The sequence below is a fragment of the Euleptes europaea genome, chromosome 1 (assembly GCF_029931775.1).
Source record: "Euleptes europaea isolate rEulEur1 chromosome 1, rEulEur1.hap1, whole genome shotgun sequence".
NCBI classification, from domain to species: Eukaryota; Metazoa; Chordata; class Lepidosauria; order Squamata; family Sphaerodactylidae; genus Euleptes; species Euleptes europaea.
Genome location: NC_079312.1, coordinates 532,357 through 544,370, shown reverse-complemented (window position 1 = coordinate 544,370; position 12,014 = coordinate 532,357).

Here is a 12,014-nt window from a genome sequence, read left to right as displayed (position 1 = left end):
GGGGTCAGGGACTGGGCGCCGCGCTCTGCACATGCTCCGCCGTTACCTTCTCCCCCATTTCCCCCTCCCTCCCTCCCTCCCTCCCTTGCACCCAGAGGGTCTGGAGGGCTGAACTCTGCACATGCCCAAGGGCTCCCTAACGGGACCCCGCGCCCTGCCCTCTGCACATGCTCGCGAGCCCTTCCCCTCCGGCCGGCCGCGGACTCCACGGGCCCCCCCGCTCCCCCAGCCCCGGGAGGGGGGTCTCCCTACCGCCCCCCCGATTCCTCCTCTTCCTCCTCCTGCTGCTGCTGCTTCTTCCTCCTCGTCCCCCTCCTGGAGAGGCGGGAGAGGGTGGGAACCTCCGTCGCGCGTCACTTCCTCTCCCCGCCCCTCCCCGACGTCACAGGCGGGGGTGCTCCCCGCCCATGCGTGACGTCACGGAACACCCCGCACTCACACGCGCGCATGCGCGCGCCGGCTTGGCGCGAAAGGCGCCCTCGGGGTGGTGCTGCTGCTGCTGCTGCGCGCGGCGCGGGGTGGCACCGGGCTCCTCGGCGGAGGGAGGGAGGGAGGGGTGTTGGATGTAAATATACGCTCTCCTCTGTGACCAGATTTATTATCACAAAGTAGAGACGACGCCAGGTTTAAGAAGCAAAGGGAGAAAAAAGCTTTTTTTATTTTGCCAGGCAAAAGAGGAAGACATTTCAGCCCTTTTCGGGTTCAAAAGTGAAAGTCTCCTAACAGACTCCGCCTAGTCCTCATATTTATACTTTTCCAGAGTTCTTTGTTCTAAGAGGATTTGAATATCTCCTCCTCTCAAATCCACCCTAACTCTGATCTCATCTTTGTGGTCACATGCATATGATCTCATCTGTTATTTGGTGATATCCTGTACCAGATACGAAAAATCACCTGCTTTGTTCAGTTTAAGTTAGACAGGACTATTTTCTACTGACTTATATAAATAATCACAGCTTACAAATATAATAGAAAAATAACATCATTCTAATATGCTAGAATTAAATTAATTAAAATCTTACACATCCCACAGGGGGCAGCCGCAGACCCCACCCCAGACGTGAACACCTGGCACTGTCAGCAATGCAGACGATGAGAGGCACTGGGGGTGTGGGGGAGGGAGGCAGTTGTGAATTTCCTGCATTGTGCCAGGGGGTCGGACTAGATGACCCCGGCGGTCCCTTCCAGCTCTCGGATTCCGCGAACATCCAGGATGCTGCCTTCGGCTGAGTCAGGCCATCCGGGTCCCTCGGAAGTAGAAACAGTGACAGAGGTGTCTGCCAATGTAGTTTTGCTGCTGCAAGAATTGTAATAGCTAAGGTGCGGAAGCAAATGCATGGACCTTCAGTTGTTGACCGGAGAGAGAAATTGGGGACGTATATGAGGATGGCCAAATTAATGGAATTCCTACATGGAAACGATATGGAAGAATATAAAAAAACATGGTTTAAGGACGTCTCATATTGGGATGAAAGGGCAAAGATGGATTTTACAATATTATTTAGCGAGTTATACAAACTAGTTTTAATAAATTTACATTATATTGTTAAGTTTTTTTAATAAAAACTGTTTAGACACTTCGGAAGTCGGGGAGGGGGAAGGGGTATCTTTTTGGATTAAATGGTTTGGTAAACATGAATGTAATAATTAGTATAGAAAGATACTCTTTTGTAATTTTTGTATTTTGTATTTTTTTGTTATTGTATTGTTTTGTGTTATAAAATTTAATAAAAAATTATATTAAAAAAGAAGAAGTAGAAAAGGGCAAGAGTCCAGTAGCATCTTAAAGACTCAGAACAATATTTTCTGGTAGGATATGAGCTTTTTTGTATCTGAAGAAGTGAGCTGTGGCTCACGAAAGCTCATACCCTGCCAGAAAATATTTGTGTTAGTCTTTAAGGTACTACTGGACTCTTGCCCTTTTCTACTACTGCAGACAGACTAACACGGCTACCCACTGTGAAAGGTCCCTCAGAGTCAGTCTTGCCCACCCAGACCGGCCAGCGGCTCCTCCAGGGTCTCCAGCAGAAAAGGGTCTTTCCCATCCCCTGCTTGCCTCTGGTCCCTTGAACTGGAGATGCTGCCGGGGATTTGTTTTCGTTTATTTGTTTTTTTCATTTCAACTTATAACCCACCCTCCCCTACCAAGATCAGACTCGGGGGGGGAGGGTGGGGGGGTAACATCAACCAGAACACATCAATTATCAACAATAAAATTCATAATAATTCTAAAATTAAACAATAAAATCCAATTAAAACCTTAAAAACTCCAGATGGTGCCTAATTTAACCCATACTGCCCAGAATAAGCAGCAGGTTGCCCCCCTCCAATGAACAAGAGTAACATGGAGGTGCTGGGGGGGCAGGGATAGGGAGGCCAGCAGAAGACAATACCCGTGGCTGCCCTCAACCGTAGGCCTGGCGGCGTAGCTCTGTCTTGCAGGCCCTGCGGGACTCAAGGTCCCGCAGTGCCCTGGCATCACTGGCAGAGCATCCCGCCAGGGCCTTCTGCATGCCAAGCAGAGGCTCTACAACCGAGCCACAGTCCCTCCCCAGTGCATTGCAATGCAGTGGGGAGGGGCGTCTGCCAGGACCCTGGTGCCCCCCCCCCCCCCCGGACATCCACAGCCAGCCACCCCCTCCAAGGCGGGCATCATGCGTTCCGTCTCTGTGGATATCAGAAGACCACGAGGAGGAGGAGAGCCCCCCCCCCCACTGGACCAGACCAGGGAGGGTCCATCCAGTTCCAGCATCCCTTCCCACACAGAGGCCAGCCAGTTCCCCTGGAGGGCACAGAGGCCGAGGACTTCCCCTGATATCGCTTCCTGGTGCTGGGATTCAGAGGTTGATTGCCTCTGGATGTGGAGGTTCAATAGGCAAAGCTTATCCTAGCATACTGAGAACATCAGAAGAGCCCTGCTGGATCAAACCAGGGACGGTCCATCTAGTCCAGCATCCTGCCTCACGCCAGAGGTCAGCCCGTTTCTCTGGAGGTCCAGCAACTGGACATAGAGGCCGAGGCCTTCATAAGAACCTCAGAAGAGCCCCCCCCCCCCCGCTGGACCAGACCAAGGAGGGGCTGACCAGTTCTTCCGGAGGGGGCCGACAAGCAGGGATCAGAGGCCGAGGCCTTCCCTCGAGAGGAACCTCCCAAGAGCCCTGCTGCATCAGACCAGGGAGGCTCCATCCTGTCTCCCAATGGACAACCACGGTATCCTACCGCATCGTCTCAGACCCCAGGCAGTGAGAAACAACAGGTGGCAAAGGACACAAACCCACCAGAGGACCTTGGACATGCCGAGCAGAGACGCCCGGCTGCTCAACCACATTTCAGCTCTTCCTTCCTTGCTGAGCTTCAAACCAGATAACAAGAATAGCATAAGGTTTATTTCCTATTTAATTAATTTATACCTCACCTTTCCCCCAATGGGGTCTAAAAGTGGCTGACGTCATTCCTCCTTTTTATCCTCACAACAACCCTGTGAGGTAGGTCAGGCCGAGAGAGTGAGACTGGCCCGAGGTCACCCAGTGAGCTTCCATGGCATGAGTGGGGATTCGAACCTGGGTCTCCCAGATACTAGTCTGATGCTCTTAACCACTAGAGAGGTTTTGAGCCTCCCACGGAGAGCCACATTCTTCCATCTGAGATAAAAATCCACAAACAGCGGTTGTCTTTTAAAAATGGTTTTTCTTTAGGACCAGCCCCAAAATGCCACCCAACTGTGAGCAAACTTTCATGTCCCACAGAACTCTTCTTCAGGTTGGATGCTCAGGACAGAAACAAAACCTGGGGGCGGGGGTGGGGGATGCCTCTCAGCCGTTTGTACCTGCTCTCAAGTGGGATCCAGAACACAATATTGAGTGAGCTGCAACTCTTGACCCAAAGCCATTGTTGTGTCTGCGTTGCACAGTGGAGGAGGGGGCTGACAACGACCCTGCGATATAGTCCATTGCAACGATCCCCACATTGTGGCCTGCCTGTGTGTGTGGGGGGGGAGGCTGAGAGGAGGGTCTTCCTCCGTTGTCGCTAGTCATATTTTTCTCTACTGTGGGGTGAGCTTTGAGGAGGGAAGAGGGGGGGATTCGTGAATGGCGGGGCCTGGGACAGATTTATAAAATCATACATGCTGTGAAGAACGTTTTCTCCCTCGGCCAGATCGCCGCGATGGGCCGGTGTGTCCAGAGGGAAAGGGAGGCTGTAGAATCACAGAGTCCTTCACCTTCACTCCAAGAGGGATCTGACTCTGGCGCTGGCTCCATGGTGACCGTCACCTTCCTGGAGGAGATTGTCCCTCAATGGCTCCTATCCGCCATGGCTAAATGGAGCCTCCATGCCTGGAGGCAGTGTACCTCTGAATACCCATTGCTTGAGGCTTCTGCGGCTGTCTTTATGAGTGGAGGCTGAAGTTGGTTCCTTATTCCCAGTTCGTTCCCTATTCCCACTTCCTTATTCACATTTCCTAGTTCCTGAATGATTTTGAGGACATTTCAAAAGCTCTGCACCCCAAGATATGGATTGGACCACCACATATCGTACACCCCCACATTCAGGGGACTGTGCCCTTCGAGATGGTGCAAGCTGGGTCGTGGTCCAAAGTCCGGTTCTTGTGCCAGCGGCTCCCAAATGGGGTGACCCAGGACAGATGCCCATAGAGACACTGCACCCCAAAATAATCTTTGGACCACCCCAAATGACACATCCCCACACTCCAGAGACTGTCCCCTCCAAGAAGACATACAGCGGTGCCCGGTCCAAACACCGGTGCTGGTGCCATTGGCTTCATTTTAGGTATCCCCCCCCCCGAAACCCTTATTGCAAAGAGGTTTTGAATAAGGAACTGGAGCTCTGCACCCCAAAATATGGATTGGACCACCACATATCGTACACCCCCACATTCAGGGGACTGTGCCCTTCGAGATGGTGCATGCTGGGTCGTGGTCCAAAGTCCGGTTCTTGTGCCAGCGGCTCCCAAATGGGGTGACCCAGGACAGATGCCCATACAGACACTGCACCCCAAAATAATCTTTGGACCACCCCAAATGACACATCCCCACACTCCAGAGACTGTCCCCTCCAAGAAGACATACAGCGGTGCCCGGTCCAAACACCGGTTCTGGTGCCATTGGCTTCATTTTGGGTCCCCCCCCCCAGAAACCCTTATTGCAAAGAGGTTTTGAATAAGGAACTGGAGCTCTGCACCCCAAAATATGGATTGGACCACCACATATCATACACCCCCACATTCACGGGACCGTGCTCTTCGAGATGGCGCATGTTGAGTCCTGGTCCAAAGTCCAGTTCTTCGGCCAGCGGCTCCCAAGTGAGGTGCCCCCAGGACCAAGGCTCCTCTTTATGAGCCTTCCCAAGACATCTGCTGGATCATTGTGGGGAAATGGGATGCTGGACTAGGGCCGGAGCTGGGTGGCTTTGATCCAGCAGTCTCTTCGTATGTCCCCTGGGTGTGGGGAAACGGAAGGGAAATGGGGGGGGGGATTGATGGACGGGGGTTTGGGAAGGCATGTGCCGATTCCCTCGTAATTAACACCGCAGATAGGCGCGGAAGGCCTGCCTTCCATTTTGGCCCATGTAAACTAAGGAGATTGTTTGCCTTACAAAGAGTTCTGTGTAATTCAAAAGTTTGCCAGTTTCCATAGGTCTCCTCTTCCAGCACGTATGCTAAAACTAGAAAGACTTTTTTTCTGAGCGGGGGGGGGGAGACCAGCATGGGGGGGAACCCATCTGGGGGGGGCACGGAGCTGAGGGGCTGGTCTGGGAAAGCGGAGATTGACATGCGTGGCAGGGTGTCCTTTTGCCGGGCTTTGCCGAGGAGCTTGAAAAGGGCCGAGACCACCCAGGCCGGGCCAAGCCGGACCCTTTGTGCCCTCTGAGAGGGCCCCGGGGATTATGGGGGAAGGGGAAGGAGCCCAGGCAGAGCTGTGTGCGGCCGGGCGAGAGAGAGGGGGGAGGCATTGTGGCTGCCCCCCCCCCAGCCCCGCTCCCACCTGCCGGCCCCAAATCCCTTTCTGCTCCATTCATGGTGGGCAGCTGGGCTAGCCTGTGGGGGGAGAAGCTGAACATAAGGCCCCCGGCGACTCTGCAGGGCTCTCACAATAGGTCCTGGGGCCGAGACCTGTCAAGCTATCTGTCCCTGGCTGTGGCTGCTGCAGACGCCTGGGAGAAGCACCTTGCACATGCTCAGAGGCTTGCTATCTCTGCACCTCCTCTGCTTGGGAGGGGGCAGAGCAGTTCCGGGTTGGTGCTTAGATGGGGCCTCCTGGCAGGCCGGCTTACTGGGAAGAACACAAACCACCCCCTGGGTATTCAATACAATCTTTATTAATAGCAATTCACACTCCGCTTTTATGTGTGCTCTGAATTTCCCAGACATTCTCTCAGCAAACATTACAACAGTCCTGCTGGGTGGGCCTCTGCTATTGCCCCCAGATCCCCCGTGGGCCTGATGCTGCTCGGCTGGACGGAGCTTGCAAGGAGAGGATCCCCCCCCCAAAAAAACCCACCATTTAAAACGAACAGAATAGAAGAAAACTGAATGGAGGATTGTGTGTGTGTGTATTCTTAAAAACAACGGTGCCAATGTATGCTTTATTCAGCTGGTCCATGACCTTGATTGATTGACTGATCGATCGATCAAAGAAAACCCCAAATAACCCCCGTCTCCCTCCAAGGAGGCCTGCGGTCTTGACCCCGTTAAAAGCCCTGGCAGCTAAGAAATGGCCACGCAGCGCCTCTTCAGCAATTCTACAGGCGAAGGGAGAAGAGCTGCTTTAGGATAGTTGCACCCCACACAACGTCCCCTGTGGGTATCCTATAGCCCCGAGGCCAGAGGTCCAGCCAGTGCCCCTTCCGTGCCAAACCCAGCCGTTCCCTGGACAAGCCACCCAGGGCTTTGCTGCGGTGTGTGTTGTGGTGTCTCCATAACAACTGGCGCCACTTTGGTGGGGGGTGGGGGTGGGCCACGTCCCCTCCTCAAGGCCTGTGAGGACCGGTGGCACGTTGGAGGGGAAGGGGCTGAATGCGAAGGATGGGTGGGCCGGGCAGGGAGGGAGGGGGGATCTCCACAGTCTTCCTTCAGCTTCCTACAACAGCGGAGGGGGCACCTGGGGGCTGGTTCCTCCTGTCCTCTCGCAGGCGCATGGCCCCCTTTTCCTACCCATGAACTCTGGCTATGTGTGTGTGTGTGGGGGGGTCCACTTGTCCTTCTTACTTTTTGCGGAGAGGGGGAATGTTGCCTGGTACCTGTGGGCGTTCTGCCCTTGCAAAGGTGGCCTAAAGGCCAGGGACGGGAAGCGTGCCTGCCTGTGCCCAGTGACTGCCCAGTGGCCACAGAGAGGAGGGCATTGAGGCCCAGAGACTGGTTGGAGCCCACCCTAGACTCGGAAGGGCCTCCCGGCCAGCGCCACCACAACTCATCTGTCCCGCGCACCGGTCATGCATCTTGCACATCCTCCGAAGGCCAAAGCCCACCCCTGGCTACCAAGCAGAGGGGGAAGGCAGGAGAAGTTTCACAGTGGCTTTCTTTCAGTGCAGAGAGAAGTAGCTTATTTATTTATTTGATTCATTGAAACCTTGGCTTTCTCCCCAAACAGGGACTCAAAGTGGGGCTAGTCATTCTCCTCTCCTTCATTTTATCCTCACTACAACCCTGTGGGGTAGTCCAGGCTGAGTGTGACTGGCCCAAGGCCACCCATGGTACAAGTGGGGATTTGAACCTGGGTCTCCCAGTCTGACACTCTAAACCGCAACGCCACACAGGCTTGGGTTGTCCCTAAGGCTCCGGGTCAGATTCCACTGGCATTACCAGCCTGCTTGGTTTGGGGTGCTTTGGCATTACTGCTGGGGGAAATCGGAGCCGCAGTCCTGCTCTCTGTTGTGCAACATGAAAGCTTGCATGTTTTTGTCCTAATAAAAGAGTTCATGTTTGATTCACAAGCTTGCCAATTAGTGTGTGTGTGTGTGTTAAGTGCTGTCAAGTCGTTTCCGACTCATGGCGACCCTATGAATGAAAGTCCTCCAAAAATGTCCTAACTTTGACAGCCTTGCTCAGATCTTGCAAATTGAAGTCTGTGGCTTCCTTGATTGAGTCCGTCCAGCTCTTGTTGGTTCTTCCTCTTTTCCTGCTGCCCTCAACTTTTCCTAGCATGACTGTCTTTTCCAGTGACTCTTGTCATCTCATGATGTGACCAAAATACAACAGCCTCCGTTTAGTCATTTTAGCTTCTAGGGTCAGTTCAGCCTTGATTTTGATCTAGTAGCCAATTAATAGTACTTCCTAATTAACCTTTACCTGTTTTTGAATGTCTTGTCCTCTGACAGCATTGACCATTTTCACCCAGAAATTCCTATCAGAAGGAGACATTTTGGGTGAAATGCCAAGGAGGGGTTTAGAAATGCGGAGATAAGGGAAATAATTTCGTCCCCAGAGCAATAAACCCTAGGCCTGATCTAATTAAGAAAACATCAAGGAGGGAGACAATCTGAAAGCAGAGTTGGGTGATGCACCCCATGGGAATGGAAACACCCCCCTCCTGGTCACCGCCCCCTCCCCCGCGCCTGGGTCTACCTTTCCTGGTTGTCGCCAACAAACCTCCGGCTCGTGATGTCCACACTCAACTCTCGGGCACACAGACAAGAATTGCGTTTGGACAATCACAAGCCAGGGTCCAGTCTCAGGGCAGGTGCAAGGCTGTTGAGAGCCCCCAGCCCCCCCAGCCCAAGTCAAAGTTTCCCTCTGGCTTCCCAACCCAAACGTGGCAGGCGTGAAAGGCAGCCGAGCAGCTTGCCAGCCTGCAAGGGACCCCAGGGTGCCTTGGGGCCCTAGTGCCTTTCACTCAGTGGATGGGAGCATCCAAAATCCTGAGGGGGGTGATGCAGGACCCGCCTTTGACAGGAGAAGAACTGGGCCTTTATGGGCATAGCGGAGCATTAGGAAGACAGGCAATCTCCCCCCCCCCGCCCCGCTTCCGCTGGATGAAAATTGCCAAATATCCCAATCGAATGAATCACAGTGCAATCCTCCCAGTTCCCTCCAGTATCAGCCCTCTCCCCTTTCCATCCCAATAATGCCTCCCAGCCACAGCTCCGTTTCATCATCAATGTTTTGTTGTGTTTAAAGTACGGAGAGTGAAGTACTTTGGGGCTTGAGCTGAGGACATGATTGTGCTTCCCGTTTCATCTAGCGAAAGCCCCACAAAATCACTTTAGAGCACCCAGCCAGCTTCAAGCATTGACAAGTTCCAATTTTTGTTTTCGCAGTTGGCCAAAAGAAGAGACCTGTGCCACCCCAAAGCCTGATGCGTTTATGGCAGCAGAAGCTTTTCATGGGCTGCGGCCTTGGGGGCGAGATGCATTTGCCTTTGAGGAGCCCACAGGACTCTTCTTCTGGGCTTCACAGCATTGTCTGCCAGAACTGGTTATGGCAGGTTGAGCGTTGAGGTACCCTTTGGACAGCCTCCAGGTCAAGGCGAGAACACTGAGCGGTTGTGGCCCCCTTTGGATGGGGGGGATTTGAATGGCAACCTTTTGGGTGGGTGGGAATCCCATTCCAGACTGGAACGTATCAGACTCCTCAGCGCGGCTTCCGCCCTCGGGGCATCTTGCCCATGTCTTGTGTGCCAGGCGGGCATCCCTTGACCAGGGCTCCCAGGCTCAGTGCCCCCTTCTCAGCTTCCCGTCGCTCCAGAGTCTGAAAGGCACCCCAGAGGACTTCTTCATGGACTGACGATGTCATTACAGTAATTTACAGGCCCCGAGATCCATGGTGGTGGCTCCTTTGAGTTATTCGAAACATTTACACCTGCCCTGCCTCTCCAACGCTCCACAAAACAAAACAATAGAAGGAACACAGAGAAAATTTAACACGAATAATCACAAATAAGTTCCATGCCATAGAGAGCCCAGGCCAAGATGCCCCTTCGGAGGGGCCCAGGCAAAGAACCTCTCAGCAAAACATCTCCCCTCTCTTTCCCACATTTTGCAACCTATCCCTTTCCCCCTGGCAGGAGTACATTTGTCTTAATATCTGTACCAAATAAAACCTGCTGTGTGTGTGTGTCTGTGTCTGGTGTGCGAGTCTGAATCTGTTCTGGGATGGTGAACACACAGTGATTCTCAAAGGGACTCACTTCTCCCTACAGCTGGCATCCCTGTGGCACACGCACGATCTCCCAGAGAGCTCCGTGTGCCAGCCGTGCCATGCGCACATGGACGTGGCTTCCTGCATGTGCCAGTTTGCAAAGGCTCCACCCTCCTTGCCTCAGTAGAGGCACACGCGTGCACGCACACACACACACACATCCAAGTCGCTCTGTCTGATTTAGGGCCCCCAATTGACGCCTGTCAAGGAAACTGCAGTTGACAGTCATTTGGGCGTGCCAAAGCAGGACAAAAACAGGGCTGTTTTTAACACCAGAGGGCATCATTGGAGCATGCAAAGTCATACCGGGGAGTGCTCGGAAGCACGCACAGAGAACCTTTCCTTCAGCACCAAACTAGCGCAGCCTGCCCCTTCTGGGATTGTAGGTGGCGTTTGTAGGTAATTCCTCCTGCTGATGCACCCTGGAGGTCTCAGGGGTTATGGCAAAAGACTGAGAGCAGCTCGAAGGGTGACGCTGTGGCAAACAGGGCCCAGGCGATCCCTGCACAAATGAAGCCGCGAGAGGCAGGGCTGGCTTGCCTCAGACGCAGAGAGGCAGGGCTGGCTTGCCTCAGACATTTGCCACGCTTGGGCACAGGATACTCAGTCTGATGGCAGGGAGGGGGAGGAGACGATGCTGGGGTGCCCCCCACCCCCCCACCTAGCGTGAAGCACAGAAACGGAAAAGCACACCCGAAACTTTGGTGTGCAGCTGCTGAACTCTGGCCTGTGCAAGATGATGCTGGGACTGAGAGGACAGAGGGGCGTTTTTGTCGCTCTGCGTTCTGCGGCTCAAGCACAGGCGTGGAGCTTCCATGTCACAGGCTCCCTGCGGGGGGGGGGGGGCTGCGCTTATGAAGTCTCAAAGAAACTCACCACTCTCGGTGCCATCTGCCTCTTGCCTCCCCCCACCCCCGCTAGCACAAAAGTCACCCTCAGAGCATCCCAACTTGGAATGAACTCACCTGCGCTCATGGAGGGAAATGGTCCCAAACCCAGAACTAAACTGCTTCTGGTGTTTTGCAGCAAGTAAGGTCAGGGTGAAACAAAAAGAAGCAGGGGAGGGGGGCTCATCACCTTTTGGAATGTTCCCCTCCTTGGAGGGGGGGAGTCTGTGCAAACAGCCCAGCAATGAAAGAAGGGCTGTGTGCGGAACCTTGCTCCCTGGGGGACTAACTTTCTCCTTGCGGGGAGGTTTAGCAGTGAAAGGACATTCCGAGGTGAAGTGTGCCACCTGTAGCTGGAGGTGGCTGGGCCGGTTCCACCGCCTCCTGCTCTCCCACCTCCTTTTCCTGCCTGTGGGCACCAGGCCTCAACACCCCCCCCCTGCTAAATTCTGGACCCCACCCCACCCCCATTCACAGCACGGGGAATTCCAAGAACCCAGCTGTGCTCAGTTATGGGGGAAAGACTGGGATGCTTGATGAATCGTGGCCAAATCATGTCCCCCCCCCCCAGAAGCCTCCTAATAATAGCAGCAAAGGGGGGCAATTCCCCCCCCCATTTGAGATGACTCCCTCTCTGGCCTAACTCCAGCACTCAGATCCCCTCCCCAGAAACACCAATGCAGGAAGCCCCCCCTCCCTTGGTCCCAAGGCGGGCATCCCCATCGAGCCGGATCCAGGGAAGACTGTGGGGAAATTGGTCGGGGGTGCGGATCTGGAAAGGGAGAGGGGCAGAAAGGGGCGGCCAGCAGGAGGGGGGGGCGCCTTCCCTGAAGAGAAAAGGTGGAAGAGCCTGTCTGCCTGCCCGCCTGCCTGGGGATGCCCGAGTTGAAGAAGCAACTTGGGGGGCGAAAATGATGGTGGGGGGGGGGGCGGAGAAAGTGGATCCAGAGCTTTCCTCCCCCGTCTCCAAAGAG